Source organism: Leptosomus discolor, chromosome Z, assembly GCF_034619465.1.
Source record: "Leptosomus discolor isolate bLepDis1 chromosome Z, bLepDis1.hap2, whole genome shotgun sequence".
Taxonomy (NCBI): Eukaryota; Metazoa; Chordata; class Aves; order Leptosomiformes; family Leptosomidae; genus Leptosomus; species Leptosomus discolor.
The window spans coordinates 13,352,811-13,374,929 of NC_141419.1; positions in this window are offsets into that span (position 1 = coordinate 13,352,811).

Consider the following 22,119-nt stretch of genomic DNA (forward strand, 5'->3'; position numbering starts at 1 on the left):
CATTCCCTTGTTGCTTTTCTTCCACAACAAGAGTAGCTTTTAAACATTTGCATTCATATTTGTAAGTTCAATTACATGGTATACACATGGTAGGTTGAAGCAAGATGCATAGCAGTAAGACTATGGAAACGTGGGTTTCAGTGGGAGGCTAATCTTCTGTGTAAGCTCTCAGGGCTCTGAATGCCCTTGTGTGTCTTGTGTTGATGTGTGGGGAGCTGGGGTTTCGCTGTTCATAGTTCCCATATTGGGTAAGCCACACACGTTGACTAGGTGAACAGGTGCTGTAGTCCTATCTAGCATAAAGATTCCATTATTTTCTTTGTTTGAAACTTTTCCTAAAAGGTCTCTAATTTTGCAAGTGATTAAAAAAAAAAACAAACACAACAAACCAACCCCCAAAATTGCAGCTGAGGTACTGTTAACATCTCTTAGCAAATTTGACCCAGAAATAGAAGGTACTGAAACCAGGACACTTGTTTTATTACCTGAGAAAGTACAAGCCCTAGTTCCATTTACTATTTTCAAAGTCGTATTTACATTACCATATATACATCTGCATCTTGTGCTATGGTTATCATTAAAGGTTTTTAAGCTACCCATGATTTAAATACATGTGGATCACAGGAAATGAATGTTCATCACTGAATGAGAGGAAACACAGGACTGAATCTCCAGCTTTAGTGGTCTCATGCAGCGTTTTCATTATTTTATTCTCAGTCCTAGTTGCAACAGTAATATTTAATGGAATTTGTTTCCCTTGTACTAATATGTAATAAAATTTTTTAAGCAATTTAAGTATTTTGACCTTGTCTAGTCAGTATTTTCCTAAACTACTTAAAAGCAGTAAAAGCTTATTATACTGCATTGCTTTCTTCCTTCTTTGTACTCAGGTTTTTTGTAGTTTCTCAGACTGCCTTTGATCTGCAACAGGCAGTCTGCATGTAGCTTTTAGTTTTCTTGCCCTTTTGATACAGCGTGCTGTTTCATGAGTATTCCTCACATTTTCTGCAGTTTTAAAAATTTTCTGTATTGAAATTGCTGTATGAATATTGTAATTTGCAGATGACTGTGAAGAGAGGCATTTTTTAATGTAGGATAAAACAAAAGTATCCAAGAACTCTCTAATCATTTTGTTGTACTTTTTCCTAGAATTCCAAGGAATCTTCCAAGGAAAACTTAGGAAGTTTGAGCTGACCTGAAGCTTACTAAAGTCAGTGGAAAGATTTCTGTTTAATTTAAAAGGCTTTGTATCATAGTATATTTATTCGGTAGACACACAAGAAATGTATGTGACTTACAGAAGTCCAGGAATCCACAGATGTGTAGATTTAGACTTTTAAAGTATTCCTTTAAGAAAAAAATCCCACAGATTTAACATAGCCAAGAGTGAAATACAGATAATTAGGGAACTGAAAATTATATATTTAATGCAGTTCCCTTTATAGTAGACAACAGGGGATTACTGCACATCACCTCAACAGGACAGTTTTAAAAATAGTTAAGTGCAAGGTTCCAAGGCAATTTCATTTTCTTATTGTAATGAACAAATTTAATGCTTGAATGTGCCCTAGAAATAATCATCCCAAGGCAATTTTATATTCTTGTTGTGAATTTTTGATGCATGAATCTGCCCTAGAAATTGTAGTGTTTGGAACAGAATACACAACATTTAAATTAAAAAAAAAAACTTAATCCCATGCCAGCCACTGAGACTCTTGAAATGTAAATTGGAATCTGGAGGAAGCAGAAATGGATAATTCACGATGGAAAGGGTCAACTTGAACTGCTTATTTTTATGGATTGCTTTGCATGCTGGAAGATTTAAATTTCAGGGGAGAAGGAAAGAAGTAGCACAAAACATTATGGAAAATCAGTAGTACATACCAGTCTTGATGAAACTGAGAAGACTTCAAATGTTTTAAACGAAAGCAAACTAAGTATATTTAAAGAAAGTGGATTGTTTAACTATATCTTGTCCTCTTTAAACACATAAAATTGTATTTGCATAGTATGTCTACATTGGGTAAATGACCTGAGTTAAGCGATTTATATAAGCAGAATACCTCTTTTACAATATGCTTACTTTTTGGCTGTATAATGTTGTTCCATTTTACGATGAAATTTTGTCATACTGAAAGTGAGTGTAAGCAGAAGAAAAGAAGGCAGAGGAGATAAAAAGTTCCTTACTTTTCTTGCACAGAATAAATGAAAAAATGCACCTGTTGTTAGGCTTTTCTTCCCCCCCCCGAAAGGAAAAGTGTTTTGTAAGGCTTTGGAGATATGAGTTGTAAAAACAGTGTTAAGACAGTTATACGATTTACATGGCGTAAGCTCTAGTCACATATTTAACTTTTATACAATTTTTTTTTTTTCTTTTAGTGGGACTGCTCCAAATTCCGTCTTTGCTTTTTTTCTACCCACCCACTGTGTTACCGTATTTCTGGCTATGGGAAGATGCTGGAGAGACAGTTCACTAGGTGTTACAGTTTTAACTAAGAGAAATATTCTGCAAGATGATGTTTCTAGAAAGTTTAAGGAAGAACACACGAACCTCAGGTTCTCACTAGAGGGTTTTTCCATTAAAATAATCTTGGTGGGTCATATTTGGCTATGTCTGATATAAATATATGTTTGGCTTGCAGTTAAAATTGTTGTATTGGACTAATACAGAATACCCAGGCAAAGTTAAAAAAAAAAGAAACCTGATCCCTTTTCCTTTTTAGGGTGTTCGTCTCCTTTGACGTTAGAAGTTTGCGGTTGGATGCCTGTGTCAGGGTAGCCACCTGAGGCTGTCTGTGCAGTCACAGGAGAGAAAAAGGCACCTGACCTATTTCTAAATAGTCTGCTTAAACTGAAATGTACCACATGATAAAAGTACTTTCCTTTTGAAAACAGGAGATCAGGGTAGTTAGCTTAGATGTAAGTACCAAACACACATTAGTTGTTCACATAGCACATCCAGTGTTATGCAAAAAACTTGCATTGCAAGTTTAAAAACCTCTGAGTCGTATTTAGAGCTGAGTTGTTTGTCATGAATAATTTCTCTCAGGCTAACTAGCTTTGAAAAAAATCCAAAGTGCATGGTAAATGCTTAAATAGGGCTTTGTTTTTTTTTATCATACCTAAAATTGTTTTCAGAAATCTTTTTTACTTTTTGACTAGTTCAAATTAAGCTCCTTTTGACTGGATTAGCTAGTGTGCTGAAGAAAAGTCAAGAGGCTTCTTTTATATTTAAAAGGCTTATTTATTTTGCGAATGTCGACGAATGTATGTTATTGCAGAGAGTCTATAGCTCCCGTGCTGTGCTTCTCAGTTATTTTGTAGAACAACTGTTATGCTGTGATCTGTGATGATCATGGTTATTGTGATTATGCTTGATTTTTTTGGTAGGTTTCATTGCATCATCTGTAATATAACATTTCTATTATAGCAAGGGCATATTTTATCAAAGTGCTATAAATATTTTGATATAACAAAAGATCTTTCAGTACTGAAATCCCTAAGTAGAGGTACAAAATTCTGTCCGTCATATCAATTGTATAATGACAAATAAATTCACTGCAAAACAAGGCCACAAGACAAATCAGGCAGTGACCTTCTGCCTATTTGGAAACTTCTAGAGGTATGGACCACTCTTGCTGTGGTGGTCCATGGATACGTATTTCTTTTCAACTGTAGTGGGTTTGGCTGAGCCCAGCAGCCACTATGGTACTGTGTTTTGGATTGGTGACTAAAACAGAGTTAATAACACAGTGTTGTGGCTGTTGCTGGTCAGTGCTTGCACAGGGTGAAGGACTTCTCCATAGAATCATGGAATAGTTTGGGTTGAAAGGGACCTTTAAAGCTCATCTACTCCAATCCCCCTGCAGTTAGCAGGGACACCTTTAGCTAGACCAGGTTGCTCAGAGCTCTGTACAACCCGGCCTTGCATGTTTCCAGGGATGGTGCTTCTACCACCTCTATGAGCAGCCTGTGCCAGTGTTTCACCACCCTCATTGTAAAATATCTCTTCCTTATATGTAGCCTAAATCTGCTTTCCTTTAGTTTAAAACCATCACTGCTTGTCCTTTTACAAGTCCTGCTAGTAGGGCAGGAGCCGTAGCGGGGTAGCCGGGGTGGGTAAGAGGCTGGCAGGGGACACAGCCAGGACAGCTGACCCCAGCTGACCAAAGGGATATCCCATACCACATAATGTCATGATCAGCAATAAAAGCTATGAGGAAGGGGGGGCCATGTTGCATTCATGTTTATGCCATTTGTCTTCTGAAACAACCACTATGCCTTCTGGTGTTCTGCTTCCCAGAAAGTGCCTGGACATCTGTCTTCTGATGGGACATAGTTAACAAATTCCTTCCTTGCTTTCCTTCCATACGTGGCTTTTGCTTCATCTATTAAACTGTACTTATCTCAACGCACAGTTCTTCTCATCTTATGTTTTTTGCCTGTTTTGCAGAAGGGGGCAGTGAGCGAGCAGCTGTGTGGGTGCTTGGTTGTTGTGTAGGGTCAATACACCACAGAGGCATATTTGCCATCTTATAAAAACAAAGAACAGTTCTGAAATATACATTAAATCTCTATTGTCTTTTGATATTTTTTCCCAGTGTTTTGTTGCATTAGGATCAGTAGTGCCAGTGATGTAGAAAAAACTTTCCTGTAGCATTTCTATGAGGATGATTTTTTTACCAGATCATTTAAAAATTACAACAAGCCATATGTCAGCTTCCAACAAGCAAATTGCAAGGTAATTTAAACTATATTCAAGGTCAGGTTGGATTTGGCTTCAACAAACGTGGTCTAGTGGGAGACATCCCTGCCCATGTCAGGGAGGTTGGAACTGGATGATCTTTAAGGTTTCTACCAACCCAAACCATTCTATGATTCTACGATTCTGTACATTTTACTGATGAATAAGCAAGCTACTTTCATCTTACAGAAGGATGGTTCTCACTATCCCTCTTTAAAGAAATATTTAAGAAATATTTCCAAAAGAGAAAAAATAGTTTTCAGTGTACAGTATTTATTTTAATTGTCCCAGTAAAGCTTGAAATTAGTCTCCATGTGTGTATTAAATTCAGTTAAAAAAAAATGAATGTTGTATTTTCAATATATAGAATACATTAACAAGGATAACGTACAGGCATTAACCATGTGACTGATAACAAATGATTGGATAATTTGAAGCATGACACAAAGGATTTCAGATTTTGTGTGAGACTCTCCTGAAGGTAGCCAAGTCTCCAAATGGGAAGATGAAGGTGAAGCAACAGTTGCAACAACAAGGATCGTTTGGAAGGCTGTCTATGGAAGATCATGTTTACATAGGCTATTGGAGAGAGGCAGGAATAGTTGCAGAAATGCATTGCTGTGGAGACGCTCTTCAGCATGGAAGGGGATTCCCCTTTTTCCAGCCAGTAGAGAAAAATGCTTTCTGCTTGCATACCTGAGCAAAATACCTTTGTTTAGACCACTGTAGCCAAGGAAGCCAAAGATACCTTGTGAAATAAATGCATATTAGTTTTGTCTGTCTTTGTCCCTGTTCTTCTCTTTTCCCAACTGACCAAACTGAAGATCTTCTGGAAACAGTGTGGCTGATCTGCGTGTTGTAGGTGACTCTTGCTTTTCTCGGTCTTCCTTGTTGGTAAGGTCTAAAATTAAGGCCTTTTAAATTGTCATTGTTTCCAGGAGTTTTAGCTTTCTTTATCTCATCAATATCACATTGTGATATTGATATCTTTATCTCTTAATATCATGTTGTGAATAATACACATAGCATATAGGAAGGATCCGCAAGACTCTTCATCTTCTTCAGTGCAAGTCATATAGACACAAGACTCTACAAAGACTTTTAAATGATCAGCAGAAGGTTTGCTTGCTGCTCAAGTCTAACTGTGAATGTGACTTAAGAGCTAAATACACTTGGTGCCATTACGAATCACAGTAGTAAATCCTATCATTTGTGCATTAGTGGGTAAGAAAAGACTCCAGATGATCTCTTGCCTTTTTCAGTGCACATTATTTACAGCGCCATGAGTACTTTTGCTAAATAGAGCAAAAGTATCTGCACAGATAATTAATCTGTCGTGCTTCTCTATACATTTACTAACTGCATATCTGCATCTGAGCTAGTTGTCCACAATTTTAGTGGAGAAAAATTGCGCTCTTGAAGTGCAAGTGCCCTCTATTCTCCTCAATTTTCTTTCCTTCATGCCTCCAACTCGCTCCAGTCTTGTGGATGATGTGGACCCATCTTTTATCTTGTCTACTCCACAGAGATACATCCAAGCCGTTTTATGTGTTTCCTAATTCGCACAATCACACTTTTTATCTAGATGCTTAACTTTAAGTGGCTGTATTCTAAAGTGATGGCTAACATTCTCAGAGATTCTTGGTGACAACTCTGAAGCTATCCTTCCTTTTCGTTGTCTCTCTATCTGCCCAACCTCCACCGCCACCCTCATTTTCTTCACCAGATTTTGCAAGGTCAGGCTGCTTAAGGTCGGAGAAATGTCACTTGTTTATGGCCAAGTTACCTTGCTGTCAGAGATGTTCCTGTTCCTTGTCTTGGACAAAAGAGAGCTAAAGAGGTATTTAATGGATAAGGCATTTCCTGCTGATGGGACAGATGTTAACAACTGTACAGCAACCTATTTCACCACCACAAGCTGCATTAACTGCATAATCTCATTAACTGCATAATCTAAGAGCACTACTCCTTTTTGACAGGCAATGGAAGCAGTGTCATGCTAAGGGTGATATGCAGAAGGTTAGAGCTGTTAGGATCAAATGGCCTTTAAGTTTTTTGATTGGTTAGATTTATTTTTAACCTGTCACTTTAGATTTCAAAGCACTATATGCCTTTTTTTTGGTAATGTAAATTTTACTAAATTTTTTAAAAAGTCATCAAGAGACTCTAATATAAAGAGTGAGTAGGAAGAAGGAACAGGATCAATGGTACTGCTGATTTATCTTGTCACAGTGGCAAGCTCCTAAGTACCACAGCGACTGCAGAAAAAAATAAGTTAATAAGGCATAACATTGCCTAATTCTGTCGAATTTCTGAAGCATATGGAAGGTGTGTGAACTTGACCTTCAATAAGAATTTCCCAGATTCACTAATTATAATTACACTAGGTGCTGTAAGTTACTGTATTTGGAAATGACAAATAGACAATTAAGAAAGGGAAAAAAAATTCTGTCTGTGTGAATTTTGTGTATGATGCTTCTTCATGTTGTTAATTTTAATGTGAAAATGGCATTAGCTCTATTTCCCCCCTTTTCTATACATTTCAAATTCAGTTGTAGGACTATAATGACTTTTTTCTTTGACTTCCATATTTCCCAGTTATTCAACCAAATTCCCTTAATGTATACTAGAAGTGTTTTTAAAATATTCTTGTCTTTTGTTAACACTGACTTTTCTGTAAAATCTAATGGCAGAACATTAATGTTTAAGAAATATGCACCTGATTTCTTAGAAAGTTGCCCAGTTTCACTCCAGTGGAATTACTTGTATGAATTAAGATCGTGATGTATGAAAAGCTGGGGAAACTTGAAAAAAAATGAGAAGAGCAAAGTCTGGATGGTGTAGCATCTATCAGTGAGCGAACATGGGAAACTACGTCACTGGGCTATTTCTGCTTCTGTAACTGTTTGGTCTTTAGCTTTCCAGATCAGTGTTCATATGTGTTGGTGACTTCATTTACATTATAAATAAGCAAATAAGCCTTTCGGGAACATACCTGAAAGTTTCTAAAGTAAAAGTATTACTTAATTAGATTTTGGATCAAGTGTTAAACATAAGCTACAACAAACCACAGTGGTAAGGCAATAATGGCACAGTTTCCTTGCTGTATTTATTTTTCTAATACAACATTTACAATCAAAGTTCTCATGTTTTGTTTTTTTTTCTTCCATGAATAAATGAACCTGAAAAACAAGGAATATTTTGGTTATGATTCACATTAAAATCTCAAGAGTGCATAAAAATAAAATATTTTTGTTTGAGAATTACAGTGTAAGGCTGATGAAAATAAGGAATGTGAGCAGTACACTGTCTGTCAGCTTTTTTTTTGGTATCAGATACCTTAAATTAAATGCCCTATTTAATTGTTCTAGGAGCTAACATTTACACCGTTGTGAATCCAAGTTCATGTTATCTAGTTGTTAACAAATTACTTATATAAGGTATTTTGAGAAATAAATTTTCTTGTACCATTTCCCAAAAATAGTGTTTTCAAAGATAGGATACCAGAGGAAGAGAGATATTTTTCATATTAATATATTAATATTACTAAAATGATTGCATACTACCTTCTGAAAGCTTAGTATGGAAATAAAAAGATTGTCATTTCACCCATAATCAGAGTTACAGAACATTGTGCCAAAATATGAAACCTTTTTAATTTTTTTTTAACTGTGAAGAAATAATTTCAAAGATGTTAACAGAAACAGTGGTGCATTGACCTTATGGGTCATTATATTTCCTTTCTCCCAATATTTAAGTTACTTATCCCTTTATTAGCATAGTTTCTAAATATCATGCAGTCCTAAGTACTCTCCTGAAACTCTTCTGAGGTAAGATAGTTATGCATCTTCATCTTCCTCCTGACACTAAACCCATAGGTAAGAAGTTATAAGCGTTGAGAAATGACAATTTGAGGGTCTCTTAGATTTTTTATTATTTTTTTTTTCGTAAGAGAGGACTGTTTTTTAAAAAAAAAGTCAAAAGAAACTTACCTTTTGTAGGGTGGTATGTTCAGGGGCCAAGAGCAGCACATGCGGACATCAAGGCCATTCGTCAGGCTGCTACTGATTTGGGAACCACAGTGATTTCCCCATTGGCATATATCTCTGAACTAAGCCTGTATAAAAAATTACAAAATGGCTGTGTGAGCCTTATTCCTGTAGCCTATCCCTGTCTGTGTAATAATTTAGCAAAAATCACAGATGCGCTCATGTGCCTGCCTGATCAGTGATTTCTACGTTTTCCCTTTTCAGCAAGAGAGGAGGTTTTTTTCTTCTGCTTACCGACCCTGCTCAGAGAGCGGATTTCAGATCAATCTTGCACAGCAGGCAGGTGAGTTAATTGTGCTGCATAAGATTAAAAAAGTGAAAGGGCCAAGAGTTGCATAGCTGCTAATCTTCGTGTATAAGACTGAGGAGTTGACTTAGTCTGACCCTATGCCCCTGTCTATTAAATGCAGTCTCCTGATGCAGTTCATTAACTGAATTAATGGCTGGGGTTACAATTTGAATGGAGAATATATTTTTAGTTTCTTAAATTAGATCATGCATTCTGCACTGCTTCCTTTGCTGAACCAGTGACTTTGTCTATCATACTAAGATTTTGACTTCTTTATTTGGAATTTATTCTTGACTTAAAAGATTGGGTTTAGCAGCATACCTAAGATAAAGTGCGTTGCTGTAGCTTCAATTTTTCCTTGTATTTTGGCTATGTAATACCTAAAATTCTTATAAGGGATACAGAGTTAATGCAGAATTCCTCCAATCATCCTAATTCCCTATATTTACTTCAGTTATTTATGGTAATGGTCCCACTTGCCTTTTGTTTTGTTTCCAAGATATTAGATTTAGTAATTCAGAACTTCTGAAGGGAAGAATCAATTGACATTATCTGGTGCTGTAAGTTACAGAAAAATAAAATATAAGATAAGAAGAAACCCAGACTGATATACGAAGATTTTACCTGTACCAAATCAGGAAAATGGCTGCTTCAGGGGAAAAAGTAAAAAAATTTCTGTGTACCGGACAAGCAGCAGAACTCTGAATGGTGATACTGCTGGTTTTCTACTAAACTGATCACACAGGCCAGCCCAAGCTTCTGCTGTCAAATAACCTATATGGATACCCCTTAAAAATAATAATAAATTTATAGCACATTTTATTGATATCTTTGTGATACTCCGGGGACATATTTAGTTATTTTGAACTCAGAGGTGTATACTATTTTTTCTGATTGTGAATAAAATAAGAAGACTCCACAAAGACTTCTCCATTGTGTATGGTTTTTGTATAACGTATATTTGTGGCCTCCATGTTTGAGATGTAAGTTAATGTATTTGTCATAGGTAGCCAGAATAATTTTTCAATAAAACACTATTGGTGTAACCTAAGACCAGTGATACCAGTGAAAAAATCTTCCAGAAGGCAGAGCATGCCCTACCATTTGACAGGAGCTGAACAGTGACTTAAAGGCAGCCGACGATGGGTCATACTTTCCATTTAGTCAGCTCAGGCTGAAAGAGAAAAGACAAACAAAAAGAAATCCCAAAGCCATAAGCAAGGAAACAAAGGTCTTGCAGACTCACTAAGGAATCCAGTTCTTTCTTGTTCTTCTCAAAGGGTGATCTTCACCCTAAATATGTACATAGTTATCATCTTTCATGTACTTTATACTACTTCTGCCTATCAGGAAAAGTATTGTGTTTCTTTCTGTGTACAATACCACTCTGAATGAGCTAACCTGTTTGATGTCAGCAGTTATCAGGGCTTCATACTACACTGAAGAGGAAGCTGAGTTGTTTTCCAAGGTCCTCTTCACTAGCTATTATACCTGATAAAAGAAAAGTGCCCTTTGGGTCTTGCTTTAACTCTCAAGTAATATCAGACTCGGTAATCTCAAACTTCAAGGATTTCTTCTTGTCTAAAGAACTTTTATTGGTACTTTACCTAAACAAGTTTATATGGGCTATGGAGTTCCTGTGCTACTGGTTAAGTATATCAAATTACTGATATAAGAATCTCCGATTGCGAGTAAAATTGTCAATTCTGAGTGAAGTTCAAAGATGTCAGCAGCAAAATTGTTTAAAAATACTAGATAAATTAATTATGTCCTATTATTTCTTAAACATTCAAGTGTTTTATTTTCATTTTTATGAATATTTAATTATTTATTGTGAATTCTTATTCAGAAATAAAAAGACAGTGATTATTATCACTGTAAATACAGATTTGAGTGACAAAAGAAAGATGTTTACAGCAGTTTTAAAATTATCCACAAAAATCCTACATTCTGTATATTGTGGACAATTCTCTAACATCAAAAAGCCTTTCCCTGTTAAAACACTTCAGATCCTCCAGCAAGGTGGCAAAACCAACAAATGCAACCATTCACGTAATCTGAGTACTCTTAATAAGATTCCTAAGTACAATCATATTGCTTATGTGAAGAGAATGACAAAGCAATGTTTTTCCCCTACAGGTAACAGAATAAGGTTGTTCTTGTTCTGCTCTTGTAATAAACTGATCACTTTCCACTAATCTACCTCAGCGCATGACAAAATGTAAAGAAGGAAAACTTCAAGACCACAGTTTAAATCTAAGTTTGTGCTGGAGTAAGCATAGTACTGTGAGGATGAGGTTCATTCAGAGGGAGACTATGAGTGTGATGGGTTTTGGATAGCTGACTGCATCCCAAATGCTGAAGGGAGTAGGAGTTGTCTGAATATAAATTATGTATTTATCCATCTAGTTCTTACAGGCTTAGACATAGACATGTAATCTAGACTAGGTATTTTGTAAGTATGAGAAGAATCCAGTCAAAGCAGTTGACATTGGCAAAACATTAAGAAATGAGAATTTGGGTGACTGCAGAATGTTGGTGGTACCAGCGAGGAGAACATGAGGCTTTACATTTTCAAATCATGCCTAATATGCCCCCCAAAAAAGCTAAAAAAACCCATTTAATTTCTTACATGCTTAGGATATTATAAAAGGAGATAAAATTGATTGGAGAACTCTGATTTGGAGGGTAATTTGTAATGATGCTTTACTAGCTATTAAAATTACAAGTCTAATTAAAAAGACTTAAATATGGCATAAGTAAATTATTAATGAGGCTTGAGAATGCCAGTTAACGATGTGACTGACTGAAATAATGGGTGCAGCACAACTCTGCATGCTATAAAGAGAGATGGGGATGGAATTTAGTACACCCTTTTGGTCTGTACACATTAGATTTAGGGGAAAGGGCAATTTTCCCAGGTAAATTTTATTTTTTTTAATTTCTTCATGTCTTTAATCGCTGCTGTTCCCTTGTATTTTGCTGCTTAGCTTTGCAGATTTCTACAAACTTTCTCTTTAATTAAGAATTTATGAAGGGAGTCCCCTAAAAGTGGGAAAGTCGTGTTATTCTTCAAGCTTTGTAAGTTGAATGTATTTTTCCTCCTAATTTTTTAATATTTGTTTAACCTGGAGTGTAGTGTTCTCACCAAGGCTTGAAGCAGTAATATTGATTAACTACAAAGGAGGCTATTTTGGTAGTATATCTTTTTGTCTTGGAGCAGGAAGGTCTGCAAGCCTCTCGAGGAACTGTCAAGCATGGCTGTAGAGATTTAAGTGATGTGAGAAAAAAAAAAGGATTTTGTTGTTGCCTGTCTCAACCAAACTGAGTCTCGGTAACCTTTCTTCAATTCCTTTTCACATTTGGTTGTACCTACAGAGAAGAACAGTGCGAGTCTTTTAGAGGACTTATTAAAGCCTAATCCAAAGAACGCTCTTTTTAAGTGGACTAGTAAAGAAGCTCTTGCCACTGATGTTGTGGTATTTCTCTAGGACTGGTCCTCATGCTCAGAAAACCTTGACTGAAGTACTGCTGGGTTCAGCTAATGATTTCAGCTAATGGAGTTAATGTTAGTTTATTTTCCTTTCCTGAGGGCCCTTGCTTTTACATAGAAGAACAATTACTCTTTGCCAAGAAGCACTGCTGTAAGTTTGGACTATGGTGTTTGCTTTTTTCTCCCCTGTGTGGCACCTAGTTTGTAATTGCCTAAATTCTGGTTTTGTTCAGGCTTTCCATTAGTCAGAATATCTTGTTTACTTTCTTACGACTCTTTTAGGGTCCTTCCTGCTTCTGGGATGCATTTGCCAACACAGTGGAGGTAGCTGACAGTTTGTAGTAGTGTTCCACACAAGATTGTGTCACCTCTGGTTGCCTCAAGGGTTTGTCTGTTAATTCAGTAGGGCACCAAAATAAGAAGATATTTGATCCAGTTGGGCACAGGGGTATGAGATGGTTTCTGAATTACTGACAAGTCACCCTTACTTCACAATGGAAGAACAAGAGCTTGAAGTATTTGGGGAGATAAAGTGATGACAAGTTTGTAACTGGAGGACAGAAATGTATCTTGTGGTAAGATGCTCAAGTCAATCTGAGATTTATACTTTCTATTGTATTTTAACCACTTTTTTTCTAAAGGAAAGCCTTAAGAATTCGTCCAAAATAGGAAAGACAGGAAGGGGGAAATGAATTAGGGATGGGTAATATCATATTAATTTTTCACAGTATTTGTGGTACACTGTTCAAGGAATGGGTCTAAATATTGCAATACTGGTAAAACTTCAGTGGAAAGTAATCCATGGGTTTTCAGAAGGCTGTGAATAATTTTCTCTGAACCTACCATTATGCTGCTGGGTTTTTTTCAGCTTTATTCAGTGTCATTCAGTTTCATGCATATATTTATATTTTATTAAGTTTTCTGGTACTTGTGATGTTACCTATCTTCCTGAAAGTGTGCCTGTTCTTCCAGTTCGCTCTCATTTTGCATAAAAGTGTTTATGTCATTTTCACAGTCTTGAAATATTTTCTTGTACAGTGAAGGGCAGAACTTAGATGGAGAACTGCACGAATATGACCACTTGTTTCTCTCTTTCTCTTTGGATATAAATACAGACTAAACCAGACAATTTCCCAGGTGCCTAACTTTCTTCTCTAAGTAGTTCTGCCAGGTATACAGTAATATCATAGGTGACAGTGACACTAACAGAGGCTCAGGACCTAAAAGGGAGTGGAACTAGAGGGAAAACTCTGCTTCCTACCCTGAAGAACATAAGAACATTATTAATAGCTCACCAGTTTCTTCTGTGGCTGTTTCTCTTCTGTAATCTGAATGACTCCTCTCAGGTGAGCTGTTTCCTCCTCCTTCCATACTATGTCACTTTCCTTCATTTTCCAAATGTTTTCTCCTGCAGCTCCTGACTGAACTTACGAACTGACATATCTGCTCTTGACTTCCTGCTCTCACATTGCAGCAACACATGGGGAGTAACAAAGCCTTTGTCTACCAGACTGAAAACTGTCATTCACTTACGCTGTTTTTCCGTATTTATGCTACCAATGCTATAAGCTCCAAGCGTTGATGAGATTGAGCTGGAAGCTATGGCTGTGAGAGTGGTAAGGCTAGCTGGCCACCTCAAATGAATCTGCTCTTTTCCTGTTCAAATCAGTTGTTAATAATCAGGTCACTGTCTTTGGAACAGACTAAATGCAATCTAAACAATAAACTGAAAATAGCAGTATTAGCTTCTGAAAGCCTATGAATGAAGAACAGCTTTCCATTTTTAAACAGCTATAGGGACATTATTTTCTCAACTTTCTTCTAATTTTCTTTTCATCTGCAGATTAAGTGTCTTCCAACTGCTATTTAAATGACATGGGCAATATCCTGACTCTCGAAATCAAAATTCCTATTAACTACCATGGGACCAGCAAAGCTGTCAGTCTATAAGCACATCTCTCCTCTTCCCATGTACTCCCCTTCCTACTTTAACACATTCTTCATTCAATTTTCACTTCCTTTCAGAGAGTTCATCTCCTTTCTCCCTTTGATTGATTGATTTACCTCAGTCAACTTGAATTTTACTTGGTTCACAAACTCAGCTTTGCTCCTAATATAGGCTTTTGACTTTCTCAACGTTATCACTATTCTGTGTGTGGGAAAGAGGAATGTGGAGTAAAAGAAATGCTGTGGAAAGGAAGAGGAAAAGACACAGTGAAGGATGTTTCCCTTTCCCTGTTCTTTCAACCATTCTGTCAGCTAGCTTGTAAGGCTGTGATTTGTTTGGAAAATGAGAGGAGTTTCCTCACCCTGGCCAAAGCACTTTTTCACACACATATGTAGCATTGCAAGCACACATGGAAAGAAGAATGTTCTGAAGCAAATAGTCACTTCAATACTATCAATCAAAACCAGCAAGATATAAATTTCTGTAAATAATAAACTGTTGTAAGTAATTGTTGGCTGATGTTGTATTTGATTAGCTTACAACAATGGAGGGACAGATTCTCGGACTGAGAGCTCTGATCCTGCAGAATGCTTCAGCAAATGGGGAAATTCAATTTGGAACATGGATTTGGAAACTCTCCAATCTTTTAACTTCTGAAAACCAAACTGACACAATATATATACTTCTAAGAAGCTACATAAACTGATCTGCTAGGAAGAGAATGAGGTCAGTCGTTCCAAATGGATATTTCAAAAACGTGTGTGATAGAATACTGCTGTGATTAGAGCATCCAGGGATATCATCACCTAACCAGCTTTCAGAAATTTATCACAGATGGTTTAAAGACAAGAGGGATTCCTGTCTTGACTTTTTCTATGCATGTCTCATTCAGCCATCTCTCAGAAGTATTAGGATGTTTCAGCAAACACCATTGTGTGATTAAAAATAAGTTTGGGTGGGTTTTATTTGTTTGTTTGTTTGTTTTTTAAATATGAAATTCAATGAAGTGCTCAGTAGGCTTGCAACATGTTATCACATCAAGTGACATGCTGCTTCATTTTTAAAACTCTTAATCTGTTCACAGGGGAAGCTGAGATTAGGTTATGAAATGGAGATTGCTTCTCTGTATAAAACTTCCACGTCAGGTGTGAAAGCAGAGTAAGCGAGGTCAGTTCCATCTTATTTTCAAGGGCTATTTCTGGCAGTACTTACAGAAGCTGATAATTTCTAGAAACCTGGAAAGCAGATGTAGTTTCCAGTGCTGTAAGTCCTTCTATCTGTAAAATGATACCTTCCTTACACAGGGTGCCTCCCTTGTAAGATGTGTTAGGAAGGATGCAGCAAATTTTGCATACCTGGTAACAGGGAGGAAGAGAACAATTCCTTGGTGGTTGTGTGCAGGCAATTTCAGTTTCTTTATGTTCCTTGACAAAAAGGATCAAACTGGTATAGAAATCCAGCCTAGGCAGGTTTTAGCTCTACTACTAGTCTATGTACTACCTGATATACAGTCTCAAATCAAAATGTCGTGAGTGTCTGATAAAGTGAAATAGCTCATACTACAGAGGCTTTTCACTAAGATTTTTGTGGAGAAGATGGAGTCTGGGCATGTATTAACCAAAAGTTTGTAAGTATAGGAAGCAACCTGAGTTCATGCATCAAGTTGAATCAGAGAAAGTGTAAAAACAGTTAAGAAGTCTGGATATAGCAAAAAAATGGGAACTATAATATAAAAATGATATGCCTTTTATTCAAGAAGATAGGAAGCTGTTGATAATAAAATCGATCTGTTGTGTCCTCTCCATCCCCTTGCCTCTCCTTGCAACGTAAAACAAAGTGGTTAATTTTCTAGCTTAGAGTGCATCAGTATCTAAAAATCACATGCATGTATTAACATTTGGACATACCTTTGAAAATATAGAGGCATGTAAACATTATCTCCTATACCTTCTGGTAACAGTTGTATAAAAGGGAAGAAACAGCAGCTGAGCCCTTAAGCTGCTTTGCAGAAGCTTGTGCAAAGACAGGCAAGTAGAAGAGATTCAAAATCTGGGGCAGAGTAAAGGCTCTTTGGAGAGGTGATTTAGTATTTGAAAAGGCCAGTGTGAGTCTGATAAACCAGAGAACTGTTCAATGCACAGTGCCTCATCTACATGTCATGAACCACATACACACCTTATTGTGAGGACGGATTTTTTTTTTCCGCCCCTGAATTTCTTTAGAGTTAGTGGTTCCTCCACCAGCAGGACTTCTCCCATCTGAACCTTATAAAATGTTAAACTAAATTAAATCTATGAGTGACAAGTGGCAGACTGAGTTGAGGAAGGTCGAAGCAGCACAGAGCAGAAGAGACGGTCTGGTTGCTAAGGAAACCGTTCCTTTTCTGTATGTTCAAAGTGTCGTTTTTAGCTAGACTGGCATCTAGGCATTTGCTGGCAGACACACCATCTTTTTCAACTTATCTCCCTCTGTGTAACCCTTGTTTGCTTTCTTTAGGAAAAAAAAAAAAAAAAAAAAGAAAAGAAAAGATGTGAAAGGAAACATATAGCAAAATTTACTTGGTTTTCTTAGACACGTATGTTTTTTGATTGGGATGTGTAGGGAATCTTAGCTGCTGCTTCAGCAGGACCTGTCAATAGTCGCCAGACTATTTATTTGACCTTTAACCCATCTTCTACAATATATTACACCATATTAAGAGAAAAACTACTTGCAATTATTTGGTAGGTGATGACTGTGGACACTAATGTCCCATAAAAGTTGAGTGTTAAGCATCATTCCTTCTCTATTTAATGTACATAGGCAAGTATGCAAGCTCTCTGAATGCAACGGAACTATTCAGCAACTGAAAGTAGAACGTGGGCCCACTGATTTAATGTACTCTAGAAACCTTTTTGAGTGTTACCAAAACTAGAAGCTTATGATGGAATTATTGACTGCTGGATGTCTGTGGCTCTGTATCCCATGTCAGCCAAGAAGGCCACCATCACTGAAGAACTGCAGAATGAGAACTGTGACATTACAGTGCTCAAACTGGTGACCTTCTCATGATGCCTTTACTCTTTTCAGGTCAGCTCATTTTTCTATAGTAGGCTGTTTGGGTGAGATTTCTTTCTGTCTTTGTCCTTATTCTTAAAAAGTCTGTCTTAATATTTGAAAAGGAGATATTAGACTGTCTAGTGTTATGTGTTTAGCTCCGTGTACTGAATATATACATTCTTAATGCAGTGATTGACAGGGGCTAGTAGTTTTCTGTGGATTTTGAATGTACTCCTGAACCCTCTGAGGTAAATAGCAGAACTCCAATGCACGATATTTGTCATTCAACTGCAGTTAAATGTTAGTATTTTTGGCTGGGATTTGCTTAAGGAGAAACATCCATTAAGTTTCTGTGAAAATACCAGCCTTCATGAATATTATTGAATATTTCTTTCATTATTTGAAGCACTATGTTTAAAGAAAACAGTGACTTGCTAACAGAAATTTGAAGCTTTTCCAGCATCTCTTGATCCTTGGTCTCACCTGGAATAACTGTCAGATCTGGGTCTGTGGTTTTAAGTAACCCTAAACTAACTTTCTATGTATATGCTTGTATGGTATGCAGTCATGTCCCTATGAATATGTACTTAGTGTCCTGAATGCATTCACACATTATGAAAACACATTTTTAATATGTGTTGCCTACACAGAGGGTTTAGACCCAGTCAGGAATTTTTTAGGTATGTACTACTGGCAAGAAACAGTGAGTTGTGAAGCCAAACGTTTCCTGAAAATGCAGAGGCCTTCAACGGAGTTTGCTGGGAAGGTCTTTCAGGACAGAAAATGGAAAGGTTGTTTTCAGAAATTTGTGCTGCCCACAGCCTAGTGATTAAGGCTGTCTGCTGAGATGTAGGAAACTTGCATTCATTGTAGTGCTCTGTCTGATGCTCAGCAAGAACTGAATAACATCTTCCCAAAACTGTCACCTTACTGCTGAGCAGAAAACTCAGGCTTTGTCTACTGATGGAGCGCATCGACCATTGTCACAGGTTGAGGCTGGGCTGGCCACTAATGAATGACAGATGCTGTCCGTTAACCCCTCTCCCCTCCCAAAAGGGAAAAGAGAGAGAACAACGGAGAGAGACTTTATGGTTTGGAAAAGAAAACTAAAACAGCTTTAATGAAACAAAAACAATAAAAGAAAAGATAATAATAAGGAAATAATGAAGTATATACAATATGTACAAATAGATACAAATATATACAAAACCAAATTGAAACCAACACCGAACCCAACTCCCCCAACCCTGATGACGATACGTCACCACCGACGCTGCAGAGCTGGCGCTGGGGCAGTCCCAAGCTGGACTCAGCGGCAGATGGGCATGGGATGCAGGGGCTGGACTCAGGCACCAGATTCAGGGATGCACGGATTGGGATCGACAACAGAAGAGCTGACAAGAGTCCTCCTCAGATGTCAGCCATCAAAGAAGAGAGATTGAGCCTTGTGATCCCTCAGCTTTATACTGAATATGACACGTGTGAGATGGAACACTCCGTTGGTCAGGTTTGGGTCACCTGTCCAGTTTGTTTCTCCCTGCATGTGCGACCTTTTACATGCTTGCGACCCTTTTCACTCCCAGCACCCCAAGAGTACAAGGTTTAGCAGTGACCTTGGTCGCTATAAGAACAAGTGTAAGCAAGGGCCTCTCTTTACACCATTCCTTGGTACAGACTATGAACATCAGGCCTTATCACTGCTAGAAGCAGTCACTGTCTGGAAAAACATGCTGCTGTTTCAGAAAGTGCTGTTAGTTAGAGGAGACTTGACTGAAAAGTTAAAGCACTAAAACAGAATTAGTTCTGATTTAGCCCAAACCAGTACAACCATGAACCGTCCTAAAAAGTCATTAACTCTAAAATGGTCATTTTTAGTGTCCTGATGCTAATACTAACATTAATAATTCAGAGCCAGATTTAGTGTGATTTTAGCCTCGAACACCATCTGCCACTCTGTAGTGTTTCTTTTCTGCTGCTGAGGTCACTTACTAGGTTCTGTGAAAGCCAGGGTCCAGCTCATACTAAAGGCTAACCCATTGTGAAAGCAGGACCACTTCAGCAGAGCAGATTGAAGAGCTGCTTCCAGAACAACTGATAGGACACTAACCAAGTTTGAGGGCATGCAATCTCTTTTTTTCTAATTCAGCAAAATTGGTGACTTGAAAACAGGTGTTCTACCTTGCTGATTCCTGCCACAGTATAGTCTGTTTTGTGTTTGTAAGTAGCCGGATGCGGAAGTATTTCTTATCTCCTAGGTCTAGCTATACAAACTCTCCATGTCCTGAATACAAGCTTCTTGGACATTCGATGCTTGTCATTGATCTTCTTCCACTCTTTTAATGTAAGGAAGTCTAGATACCTGTCTAGAGAGAGAAGGAGTGCACAGAAGCCACGGTGGGCTCAAACTGTTCAGCATCAGGGATTTGGTGACCAAGGTTATGGACCTCACTGGTAGAGAGCATCTGCAGTTTAGATGGAGCCCTTAAATTTTTGTCTGTGCTTTGTTCAGATCAGGGTACATAACTCAAATTCAAGGTAGTGCCAAGTCATTTAGACACTGCAATAACTAACGTTGAAGTCCATTTATGGATTTATTGTTAAGTCAGTTAGGTGCTTTTGTAAATGCCACTGCATCTTTCAAATCCTCCTAAAATTACATTCCCATGACATTTCATGGAGCTGGTAACATTTACAGTGTTACAAAGCTTGAAGAATTTTAACTTGGCAAATATGGAATCTTCCAGAATTGTTTTGTATTACACGCAGAAAGAAAGAGATTTTCTTTTTAAAAAGAAATATATTTTTTGGCCACGCATTTTTTAGCTTTTCTTCCAATGAATCTTCCTAATTCTTATTTTGGCTTTGGGATACTTCACTATGTCATTGGTGGGAGGGAGGAAAACTGCCAAGAATCATTCTTCACTACTTCTGTATTTTACAGAATATTAACTACAAAAACATTTTAAATTATTACCTTGACAAATTGTAATACGTGTCTTGTAAATTGTACGTAATATGCAGAACAAAACACAAAACGTGAGTTTAAAAAAATTTCACAAACGGTGATATTCAGAACGATGCAGCGCATGTATATACTTCATAATAGTTAGGAGTTAATCACAGAATCACAGAATGGTAGGTGTTGGAAGAGACCTCTGGAGATCATCTAGTCCAGCCCCCCTGAATCATGCTTCATTATTAGTTCATATAATGAATTGAGTTGCGTGTATTCAGGGGTCCACATTGCTCTCCACAATTGTCATAGGTTTTACATGAAAAGGATATTTTCCCAAAGAAGTTATTCTAAGCAGAATGGTTGGTCCAGCTCTGTTTATTTAGGCTCTAGTTTAAGTACAGTACAATAATGAGTTCTAAATATGTGCTGTGTCCTTGGCAGTGTCACAGAGGTTCCTGGAAGATAAGTCATCTTTATACTACACAGTGAAGGATGGTTTTAATCCACAATTTGATCCACATTCAAAGAAAAACAAAGCCCTGTTGTTTTGACTATGGAAAAATGAGAAGTTATGGCTTATTAGTTGTATCACAACCACGTGTAATATAGTTGTGTTGCTTTTGAGACATGAATTAATAGCAATTTGCATGAGGTGAAATTTAAAAGGGACTTGTGTCTTTAGGGAATTTTCTGCTGAGGAACAGGTATGGAAATTTGATTTGTCGTGAGAACCTGTCTTCAGTGACCCGTCATCAAACAACATACCACCTTCTTGCAGAGCTTTTCCCTTACGTGGTAGCTGATGCAGCTGAATGAAAACTCAAAGCTTTTGTTAATAGACCGATGTACAAGGTCATACTTTTTTTTTTATCAGTAGCTTAAATGAAAGTGGTTTTGCACAATCAGTAGTGCCTACAGTTTGAGACCTCTTCCGTATTGATATAGTTTTCAGAAGCTAAACGAATGCAACACAAATGTCCCACTGGAATCGATGGGCATAATTTTCTCTTTTGGCAGAGCAGTAGTCAGACCTCCATCATTCATTCAGGTATTATGGTAGTGTGTTTGTCAAGAGTACTAGCTAAAAGGGGACTTTTGTGAATGCCAGTTGCTTGTTTAAAATCTCAGGATTTGAAAACTTGTCTCACCAGCTCATTTCAGTATGTTTGCTAATGTATGGCTGTGGTCACATAGAAAGACACAGAACCACCATCCTTTGCCAAGTCTTGCACGTATTAAGTGAATGTACATTCTCTGAAACACTAAACTCTAGTAATAAGATTTAATCTCAGTTACTGGAAGGTAGTAGAGATTACCATCTGTAAGTTACTGCTTCATAATACATGTATTTGAAACTACCAGTCAGTTAAAATATTTTGGTTTTCATTTCTTTCTTACAACACAGAAATCTACTTGATGCTATTGGCATACTGTATTTGAGTGACTGTCTAACGGTTCATGTCAGCAATCAGGTGAGGGACCCCATATAATGAAGAGATGCAATTGTAAAGTGATCTACAAAGTAAGCTATGCAGTGAGATGTCTGTGTGACTGATTATATATTTACATTATTAAAAAGCTAACGCTTCAGCTGTGTCCTT